General features: G+C 43.9%; 1 protein-coding gene across 2 annotated transcripts in view; it reads left to right on the top strand.

The window, feature by feature from the left end:
• Window positions 1-54: 54 nt before the first annotated feature.
• The window catches only part of SETD3 (SET domain containing 3, actin N3(tau)-histidine methyltransferase), a 71,746-nt gene continuing 61,844 nt past the window's right edge, over window positions 55-9,956 (top strand). For both annotated transcript variants that reach the window (XM_082617019.1, XM_082617018.1), the window contains exon 1: window positions 55-166. The gene's annotated coding sequence lies outside the window, so the exon portion shown is untranslated. The remainder of the gene's footprint in view (window positions 167-9,956) is intronic.

Below are 9,956 nucleotides of genomic sequence, written 5' to 3'. Positions count from 1 at the left end.
CGGAACCGGGTTGGGCCGCGACGGCGGGGCCGTCTCAGGCAGCGGTCCCGCCCCCTCCTGTCCGGCCGCAGCCGCCGCCGCTGCCGCCTGGGGCTTGGTTGAGGTGGACTGTGGGTCCCGGCGGAGTGTGGCACCGCCGCCGCTGCGCGAAGGGGCAAGCGGGCAGGTGAGTGCCGGCGGCGGCCCCTCCGCGCGCGTGGCCTGCGGGGCAGACTCGCGTCGCAACCCCCCCACACCGCCCGGAGTGCTGCGAGGCTGCCCCCAACCCCGGCCGGCGCCCCTCGGCCGTGGTCCGGCCCGCGCCCCGCCGGCCGCTCTGGGCCCAGGGTGCAGGGGTCGGTGTGCGCCCTGGGGCCCGGCGGGCAGGGCTGGGTGCCGGGGGCCAGGCGAGGTCGGAGGGCGCCGCATGGCCTCTGCCCTCCGGCCCTCCTGGGGCGGGGGCGCGCTCACCGCTGCCTAGCGTCCCTTCCCGGCGGCCGTTGCTCCGTTCCCCGCTCTGCCCGCCCAGAGGTGGCAGCAGGTGCAGGAAGCGCCCGGCCCCTCGGCACCCACCGGGTGGGGCCGGGGTCGGTCCCTCTCGCTCTCGTCGGCTCGGCTCTGCGTGGGGCCGGCTCGCGCACCCGTTTCCTTCCTCTCTCCCTCCCTCTCTCCCTCCCGTCGTCACTCTGCTGCTTAGGCGAGGACGGTGTGGCTTTCATGTTCCTCTCTCCAAACCTCAGGTGCCCTCGGGGGTGCTCGGGGACTAGCCCCTGCTTCTCTCCCTCACTTTCCAGTTATAAAAACAGTCGTTGAAAATAGGTCATGTTTCTTCCCACGCGCCCTGGCCATCTTCCCCACGCTCCGTGCCCTACTAGGGAGAAGAATTCAGTGCTTTGGAGTTTGTCATTCCAGCATCAAACTCTTCCTCCTCGTGGCTCCAGCCTGGCGATGCAACTGTGTATCCTCTATCCCTAGTGTCTACTCGGGGGTGGGGTGGGGGGTGGGCGGGGGAGGAGCCGATTAGCGTTGGGCGCCCCTTGTTGCGGGGGGGAGGGGTGCTTACCCCTGCCGTGTGTTGACTGGTGTAGGATCACTTGGGATCCTAAATGAGGGAGGTGACGTTTTGCATTTCCAAACGAAGGAGGTGATGTTTCCAAAGAAAAAGTCCTTTTTAAAGTATGTTGACAGGTGAATTTTGCTTTTAAGAGCCTCCGAAGAGTTAACCCTTTAGTGATGGATCTGCACAGAGCTTGATTGTGGTGTGGTTACAACAGCCGTGTGCGTTCGGCAGAACTGGCAGAACTGGCCACTGAGAAGTTTGAATTTTGCCGTGTGTAGATGATAACCTCTTCCTCCCCGATTTTCTTCTCCAAAATGACCCTACTTCTATTTCAAAACTGAAGGGACCAGAAATAATTTTGGAAAGGTTTTTCTTACCATTTTAAATGAATGAATTTAACTTAAGAATATAGCAAAATAAACGCAGCTTTCCTCTGTACCCTTAAAATTTGGCAAGACTCACTTGAACCATGGTATATTGTATCCATACAGAGTCTACTATGTATGCAGTCTCATCTTAACACATTAGTTGCTGGGGCTGCTGTGATTGATAGTTTGGAAAAGTTCCAGCATTTTAAGGAGTTTTTCTCGGGCCTAGGAAAGCAATTTGAAAAGCCGAGTTCTCAGAGAGCCGCACAACAGCTTGTTATTGGGCTCCAACGGCCTGGGTTTTCCTTCTGCTAACCCTTCCTGTCTGCCCTCTTTTATATATATTCAAAGTTGTAAGTTAATGTCTGAAATGAAACTCTGGTCTGAACGAGTAAAATGGTGGCTGCTTCTCATCTCTTCTCCAGTGATCCCTGGAACAGGAATGGTGTTGGACTCGCAGATTAAAACATTTATGTCTATGCGTGCTGTAGAAATGAAAGTTTCTGTTCAGTTCTGTCGATAGGAGTGCAATAAGATTGTCAGGAAGAAAGTAACACTTGCTGAACATTTAGGCCCCGTTTTCAGTGACGATTAAACCTTTGCTTTAGAAGCCACTGGAAACTGAGAGAGCTGTGAAGGTTGCACTGAAATAGTTTTCCATTCTAAAATTCAACCCCTGGAAAACTGTTTTGTTCTGAGAGCTCTGATAACTGATCACAACCGTTTCCTCAAAACTTGCCTCTCTCATGATCCAGGAGAGAATGGCAAAGGAGATGACAGCTGGAGGAGAGTATCTGCAGTACGCTGGAGTCTGCTCACAGTAAATATTTAGCAGATGATCATTGAATTCAATGGGAACCAGGTACCTACTCTGTGGCACGTGGAATTTTAGTAAAAATATGAATGGAAACCTTACCTCCTGGCTCAGGGTTTCTCTTTCTTTTTACTAGATGTCAGTTTAGTTTGAAGCTTTCCAAGTCTCTCAAAATGTTTGAATTACAGTCTCCTTTTTTCTTATCACTAATCTGCAGTAGCTTTTAGAAATGTAACTAATAATACTGTATCTTTTTTGGTGTAGTTTGATGAATATCTATCACTGGGAGGTTTTTTTTATCTTTAGAAACTGGTTTGTCTTCTCTGGCTTCTGTGAGGAGTAGGGAGGAAGAGTTTCAAGTGTGTTTTCTCTTCTTGTACCTCAGTCCTCGGAGTGGGACCTAGATTTTGTTCCCGCACAAAGGAAATGGAGTCATTTATTACTATGGCATTAAACATTTTAAACAGAATAGTGAAGAGTGAATATATCTTTATTCTTATGGTACTTTGGAAGTTGCTTGTGGCCAGTTAATTTGTTTTCTCAATGAACAATAATTATATTTGGGCCCATTAATTTATCAGAAAGAATATTTTGATTTGCTGTGCATCCTTTTTTCTTGCTACAGTTGAAGAAGTGTTTATCTTGGATATCAGTTCATTCTGAGTCATATTTAAGCACTTAAGGGTGTCAGATTAAGGATTCCTTGGCTTTTAAACTTTTCTGGTTTTCACTTTTGTTGCATATACAAGTGTACCTTACTTGGCAAAATTGACTTCTGTACGTTGGATTTCCTTATGTCATCTCATTTTCCTACTCATAAAATTGGAGATTGTTAAATATTTTGATCTGCAAGTATAATTTACATAATATTTATTCTCAAAGTAAAAATAAATTTCTAACAAAATATTAATACACATTTATTTTATTACAAAGGAGTTGAGACTTGTTTTTTTTTTCTAAGTCATTTTAATAGTCTTATGGGGAAAAAGTTGATTAACAGAATAGAATCCTTTTTGTTGTTAAATTCATTCAGTAACTCAAGCCAGAGATTAGCTGTGTAGACTCCATTTCCATTTGGGAGTTTCTTCTAGGTTTAGGAGTAAACAGATCGTAAAACCAGAGGTACAACGCAGCTATTGATAATTTTCAACTGAAATATATTTGAATGGAAGAAAAATGATTCCAAATGATTATAAAATTCAAATACCAAAGTTAAGACTTTGAAAATTTTTTTCTTATTCAAGTCCTTTCCAAGTAGAAGTTAATTAATAATCAAGATAAGTCCAAACACTCTTGACTGGCAATGGAAGACAAGTCCAGCTCTGAAGTTAAGATTTTGAAAGGGAGCTGAGTGATACTGATTACCAAGCCAGAGTAACATTTTAACCTCTTACATGCGTAGGCTGAGTAATGGGGGTTCAGAGGGACGGCGGGCAGAGGGACAGGGCAGGAAAAAGTGCTGTCACTATTTTTTAGAAGGACTAAAAAATTGTCTAGAGAATTAGATAAGCAGGTGTCTACATAGAACTCTTAATAAGTATTCAGTATTTTAGCCTTATTACCTATCTACCATCCTGAATTTCACTTTCCACTTTGTTTACGATACAGTTCATTAGAACATAACAAGGTCTAAAAATTCTATGACCAAGTGGTTTAAAGGTTTCAATCTCAGAAAATAGGCCTGACTCTTCAGTATCAATAGTTTTCTTTTAAGCACTGTTAAGAGAAAGTAAGGGTTAGTGTTGAAAAATACTCATGAAAGTTGCCTTTATCATAAAATTTGGAAGTTTTGTTCATGTCCCAAATTTAAGCTGAGGCCACTCCTTGTTTTTGGATGAGGCCAGCGTAATGACTCTATAGTTTTAAAAGGCCAAAGGGGTAAAAGCTTTACATGGTATGTTTTACAACTGCAAAGGAATACTGTTATTTTGAATTTCAGAGATAATGAACCTTCAGAGCCTCTCTAAGGGGGTTGGTTTTGCACTGAATCCATGAAATACTATTGGGCATCAGTGACGTTTGACATCGAGCTGTGCTGATGAGGCTCTGCTACCAACTGTCTGTCATGCTGCATAAATTTATTAACCTCACTAAACTCCGGCTTTCTCATCTGTAAAGTGGGCATAATATCTTTCTTTGTCTAGTGTGTAAAATGCTTACCTCAGTTCCTGATACAGGAAATGTCTGATGATGCAGTTATGATGAAGACGGTCATGTTGGGGGCCTGCCCCAGGGCACACACAGGTTCAACAGCCCAGAAACAAACAACGTGACAGCATGAATAATTTGCATTTAGGTTCCAAAACTCAGTTGTTTAATGTAGCACATGTATCTGGCTGAAGGTCAGTTTACGTAACAAAGGGTGTAGTTGGTTACCACCTTATCCTCAAGACTGTGGGACCACGTCTCACTTATCCCTGCATTTCATATTAGATACTCAAACAATGTGCACTGAATGCAAGCATGAATTGACTCATTCACTTGGCTGGTAGAAAAGTAAGGCAGTGTTAGCTATACCGACCTTCCTCGAGTGATGATGGAGTTGCATCCTGATAGCATGTTGAAAATATCCTTGTCGAAAATGCATTTAACATACCTAGTGTACCAAACATCACAGCTTAGCCTAGCCGACCTTAAAAGCACTCAGAACACTTAATTTGCCTACACTTGCGCAAAATCATCTAACACAAAGCCTGTTTTATAATAAAGTGCTGAATATCTCATGTTATTTTTTGAACACTGTACTGAAAGTGAAAAACAGAATGGCTGTCTGTTCAGAAGGGTTGTAAGGGTGTTCGTTGTTTACCCTCATGCTCCGTGTAACCGGCGGGGAGCTGAGGCTTGCCACCACTGCCCAGCGTCACCAGAGGGTATCGCACTGCATATCACTAGCCTGGGAAAAGATAAAAATTCAAAGTTTCGGGCTTCCCTGGTGGCGCAGTGGTTGAGAGTCCGCCTGCCGATGCAGGGGACACGGGTTCGTGCCCCGGTCCGGGAAGATCCCACATGCCGCGGAGCGGCTGGGCCCGTGAGCCATGGCCGCTGAGCCTGCGCGTCCGGAGCCTGTGCTCCGCAACGGGAGAGGCCACAACGGTGAGAGGCCCGCGTACCGCAAACAAAACAAAACAAAACAAAAAATTCAAGGTTTCTACTGAGTGTGTATGCGCTTGCACTATCCGTATTAAAGTTGAAATATCCTAACGTGAACCACGGTAAGTTGGGGACTCATCTCCTTGGGTTGAATTTGGCAGTGGAGAGCAAAGCACTTTGATAACCATACCTGCTACATAACATTAGATATCTTTATTTTAAAGATGTTCAGGCTTGAGGGTTAACATAGATAGCCCCAGAGGTCTCTTCCAAACCCGATGTTCCACAATTCTAGAATCTAGAATCCTTATGGGAGGAATGTGGGTGGTTTGAAAGTAATTTCTTGACAGATTATAGCTAGCTGTTCCTTCACCCTTAACATTTTTCTTTTTTCTTTTAGAAAGCTATAATAGGAAATGGTTATTCATGATACTGAATGATTCTTTGCTTTATGAAGAGTTTGTTTTGCAACTTCCTTTAAATAGGAGGCTTATTTTAAGTGTATTTACAACTTAATTCAATAGCAGTTTAAAACTAAGACTATTACGTATTGAAAAGTCAATCAAAGATGGTTTAAGCGTCTCTAAAATTATCATGTGTATTAGTGGAAATATAGTAAAAGCATTGTAGAAAGCAAGTTTAAATCTCAAGTTTGTATATATCTATATCTATCTACGTATCTATCTATATATGTATATATGACAGCCCAGATTGTTCTGTATAAAGATTGAAATTTTAATTACATGCAGCTTATAGGTCTACATTCATCTTGGTATGTATGTAGCTACTGAGTTGAAACTAATTCCATCATCTTGCCTGTCTGCTTGCCCTGACTTCTTGGTACTTTTGAGCTGTGACACATCAGCGTCTCCTTTGATAGAGATTGGAATGATGGGTGCTAGCTAGTTAGCCGCTTGAACCTGTATAAGTTAGTAAGGCTTGACCCTGTTACTAGATCCTGCTACTGTGCAAAGAGAGGGGTTTCCAGTATTTCAGTTAACATGGTACCAACGCAAGGACCATGTATGCTTCATCAGTTTTTGTAGGAGAGAGACCTTAGCACAGTTAAATGCTTTTCAATTTGGGAGTGCTTTCATTTTCCTAGGCCATCATCCTGTAGTTTGTGTATTTAATTCAGAATGTAGTCATCTGATCCTAATGGCCTGCGAAGTATTTTAGTGAGATTCTTTTCTCCCTCCAAAAATTAGGCAGGCTTCACTCTCCCTTCAAGTCCATTTACAGCTGGGAGCCTGAGGTGGGAGGAAGCCCTAGGACCATTCTCTCCCTTAGTCAAACCAGCTGTAAAGTTGGGAAGATGGAGCATACATTGAAAAACAGATGCTGGGTTTGAGCTAAGGTTTTCTGGGTAAATTGCCAAATAAGTATAATCAAAAATGTTTATTCTAGTTGTATTTAGTTGAAAGCAACTCAAGAATATCGCAAATATACATTCATTCCGTTTAGAATTTTGGGGGGAAAGAAAAAAAATACCCACACAGCTGAATTCCATCTCAGTCTGTTCAGTAGGTGTGAAGTATGCTTTGTAAAAATGGGTTAAGTATCCCCCTCATCACGCCCACCACCCCATCAGCCAAGTTCCTTAAATGCACTGTGTTCTTATTTCTCGTCACCTAGGCAGATTGTGTATGAAAGAATCACTTCACTGGTCAGAAGTGGTTGTTGATTACAGATGACACTTGCATATTAGTCAGCAATTTAAATAATAATTGAATATGCCATCTATTTTACTGTTTTCTAAAGTTTGTTGTATCTCTTAGGTGGAGAGATTGTTGATGGACTTGCTAAATAGTTTATGGTGTTATAAAGAGCCAGATTTTGAGGATTTTGTAGATTTTTAAAATATCTTCATGGTGAAGCAATGTAGATATGTGTGGAACTCTTAGCTTGCTGTTTCTTTTTATAGATGCCCCTTCCTTTGAAGGACTGTCACTGTAATTGTTTACTGTAGAATCCTTTTGCCTGTCAATCCTATTGCTTTTCTGCATATTATTTTCTTTTGTCTTAAGTATTGTTTAAGTCCTTTTTTTTACTGTATATTTGTTTCCCCCAGATAATTCATTAAGAATTTGGAAATTATACCTGCTTTCGATGTAAACTTTGGGGGAAAAAAATCTTTCATTTAGCATTGTACCTTTGGCTAAAATTTGGAATTTAACTTTGTGTGTGCATACACGTATCTAATTTAGCACATCTTTGTATTTTTCTAATATACATATTTGAAATAAATGTTGAAGATAAATATTTGGTCTTTGTAGGAAGTTGATGAATTAAACTAATAGGTAGTGTTTTTCCACGGAGATCACTAAGAATATTCAAGACGCCTATTTGGCTCTTTCATTTGTTGAAACTTGGAATCTAGCCCCGGATTCAGCTGAACTCACAATGAAAATTATTCATTGTATGTAACAAGTTTTTGAATCATAAATGAACAGGGTAGGTAGTTATTTTAAATCCATGAAGTTGGGGAAATCTTTGTTAGCTAAAAAAGGCAGAAAGGGGTTGAGTTTAGGAAACCACTCAGCCTGGATTCTAACACTTTCTCAGACTGAATCGTAACATCTAGTCCTTCTTCTTTACCTGTACTTTATTCCTTACCCCTCTCTGGTTACTTTGCCCGCACATTTTAGGAGTTATCCAGGCTGAGTCCAGGGTCCTCACCTCCTCATCCTTGAGGCCCGCAGGGCTGGCTGTCCCTCATCTGGCTGTGGTCATCTTCTGCAGCGGCCGGTGTGGTCCTGGCACGTGGATGCAGGAGACCTTGTTTAGTTGCGAATGTGCTGGATGTAACACAGGGTTTCAGGTTGAAGCCGTAGGTCCGCTGCTTGTTGGCTCTGGGCTCTTGGCCAAGTCATAGCCACGCCTGAGCCCCCTGCCATGCCAGTGATCACCACTGGCCTCTGCAGGCTGTGGCGGGAACGTGTCCGGCCAGTGCAGAGAGCCGTTACAGATGCTCGTGCCCCCAGTCACAAGTGCCCCTGGAGCTTGAAGTTGTGCTTGAGTAGCAGCTCTTCCATTTCTGTTGGAAACGGACTTATTACTGCTTGGTTGTTTTCTAAGAGACCAAAAACACTTTAAAAAATTAGTTTGTGTTTATTGGAGAGATTCTTTTATGAACTTTAATATCTTAAAGCTTTTCTAACAACTAACTACGGTTTCCCAAAGGAAACTTTTTTAAATGTGAATTTCATATGTGTACATTTATGTTTTGACTTTTAAGAGTCCTCCTAGTTCTTAGAAGGAGTAGTTAAGTGTTAAGTGAATGTCTCATTTTGGCTGCTGTTCTGTCACTGGTGGGAGAACGTATCACAATGGTTCCTTGCTGTATAATCTCACTATCGTGATGGGAAATAAATCTTACCCGTAAGTAACACTAGTAAATTCAAATAAGATTTTCCTTCATTCAACAAATATTTGACCCTCAACTGTGTCTGTGGCACCATCCTAGACCCTACAGATAATTTAAAAATGGAAGCTTTGGGTTTTTTCTGCCACAAGACAGAAACCCACACCAGTGGGTGAAGTAGGCACATAAATGATGTCAGCTACAGCGCGTGAGGCCGTGGAGGCTCCAGGGCTGAGCTCTGCAGGGTGTGGAGTGGGGAGGGGGCTGTCGGTGAGCTGGGGTTTGAGTCAAGACTCAAGACACCTTCACCAAGGGCTGAAGGCACGTAGGCCGCAGAGAAGAGGGAGCGTGTGGCTCAGAGGATGGCATGGCGCCGAGGGGCTGAGGGAGCTGTCAGAGGGTGGCAGGAGGGCCTGATGCTTTGTGGGTTGAAAAGAAGTAAATGCGGGGCTGCCACCTTTGAGGTACTTTTGGGGGGGTGTCACACAAATGCGAGAAGAATTGGTGCCAAACCATATCGAATCCAGAGGCAAATGAATCTTATAGACATTGACGTCTGTAAAGTTCAGAAAAACGGCTGCTGGGCCATAGAACTGGGTACAGAGAACCCCCGCCCTCCAGAAACGTTAGTTCTTCAAGTACACACTTAAGGCTTGAGGACCTGCCTCTGATTCAGTGCGCCGGGGGCTGAGTAATTAGGAGCTCCGGGACAGTGGGTCCAGGTGACTGGAGGCTTTCCTGGGTGAGGTCACTGTCAACCCGGTTTCTGGGTAGAACAGATTAAGAGCGGGTCTGGACCTAGGGTCCTGTACCCCAGGGAGGTACATCCCCTGGGGAGAAGGACAGCCATCTCCCTACCTCTCCTTAATTGAGAAGCGAGTTAATGCCTACTGGAAGATTCTTACTGTCTAACCTGGGCAAGCTGCTTTCTCTCTTTAGGGCTTATGTCCCTGTGGGAGGGAAACAGTCCAAAGAGAATTCCAAAAGACTGATCTCGAGGTAAGCCAAGCCTTTAGCATCTGTTAATCACCTTGAACTTGACCCGTTCTTACTGATTTGCATGGAAGTGAGGGCTGCATGGAGGAGCCTGGAATTTCCTCAAGGCCATGGGGGACATTTTGACTGAGTATGTGAAAAATTTTGCCAGGAGGAGACAGGGGTAGCTTTATTTCAGAAAAAGGGGAGAACAAGAGCAGATCCTAGAGCTGTGTTGTATAAGGGGTGATGGGAAGAATAAAGCCTGGCAAGTAAAATGGGGTGAAGCAGTGAAGGGCCCTGAGG

Source organism: Mesoplodon mirus (genome assembly GCF_964341445.2).
Source record: "Mesoplodon mirus genome assembly, chromosome: 4".
Lineage (NCBI taxonomy): Eukaryota > Metazoa > Chordata > Mammalia > Artiodactyla > Ziphiidae > Mesoplodon > Mesoplodon mirus.
Note: the sequence above shows the minus strand (reverse complement) of the source record. Positions and strands in the feature narration are given on the sequence as shown.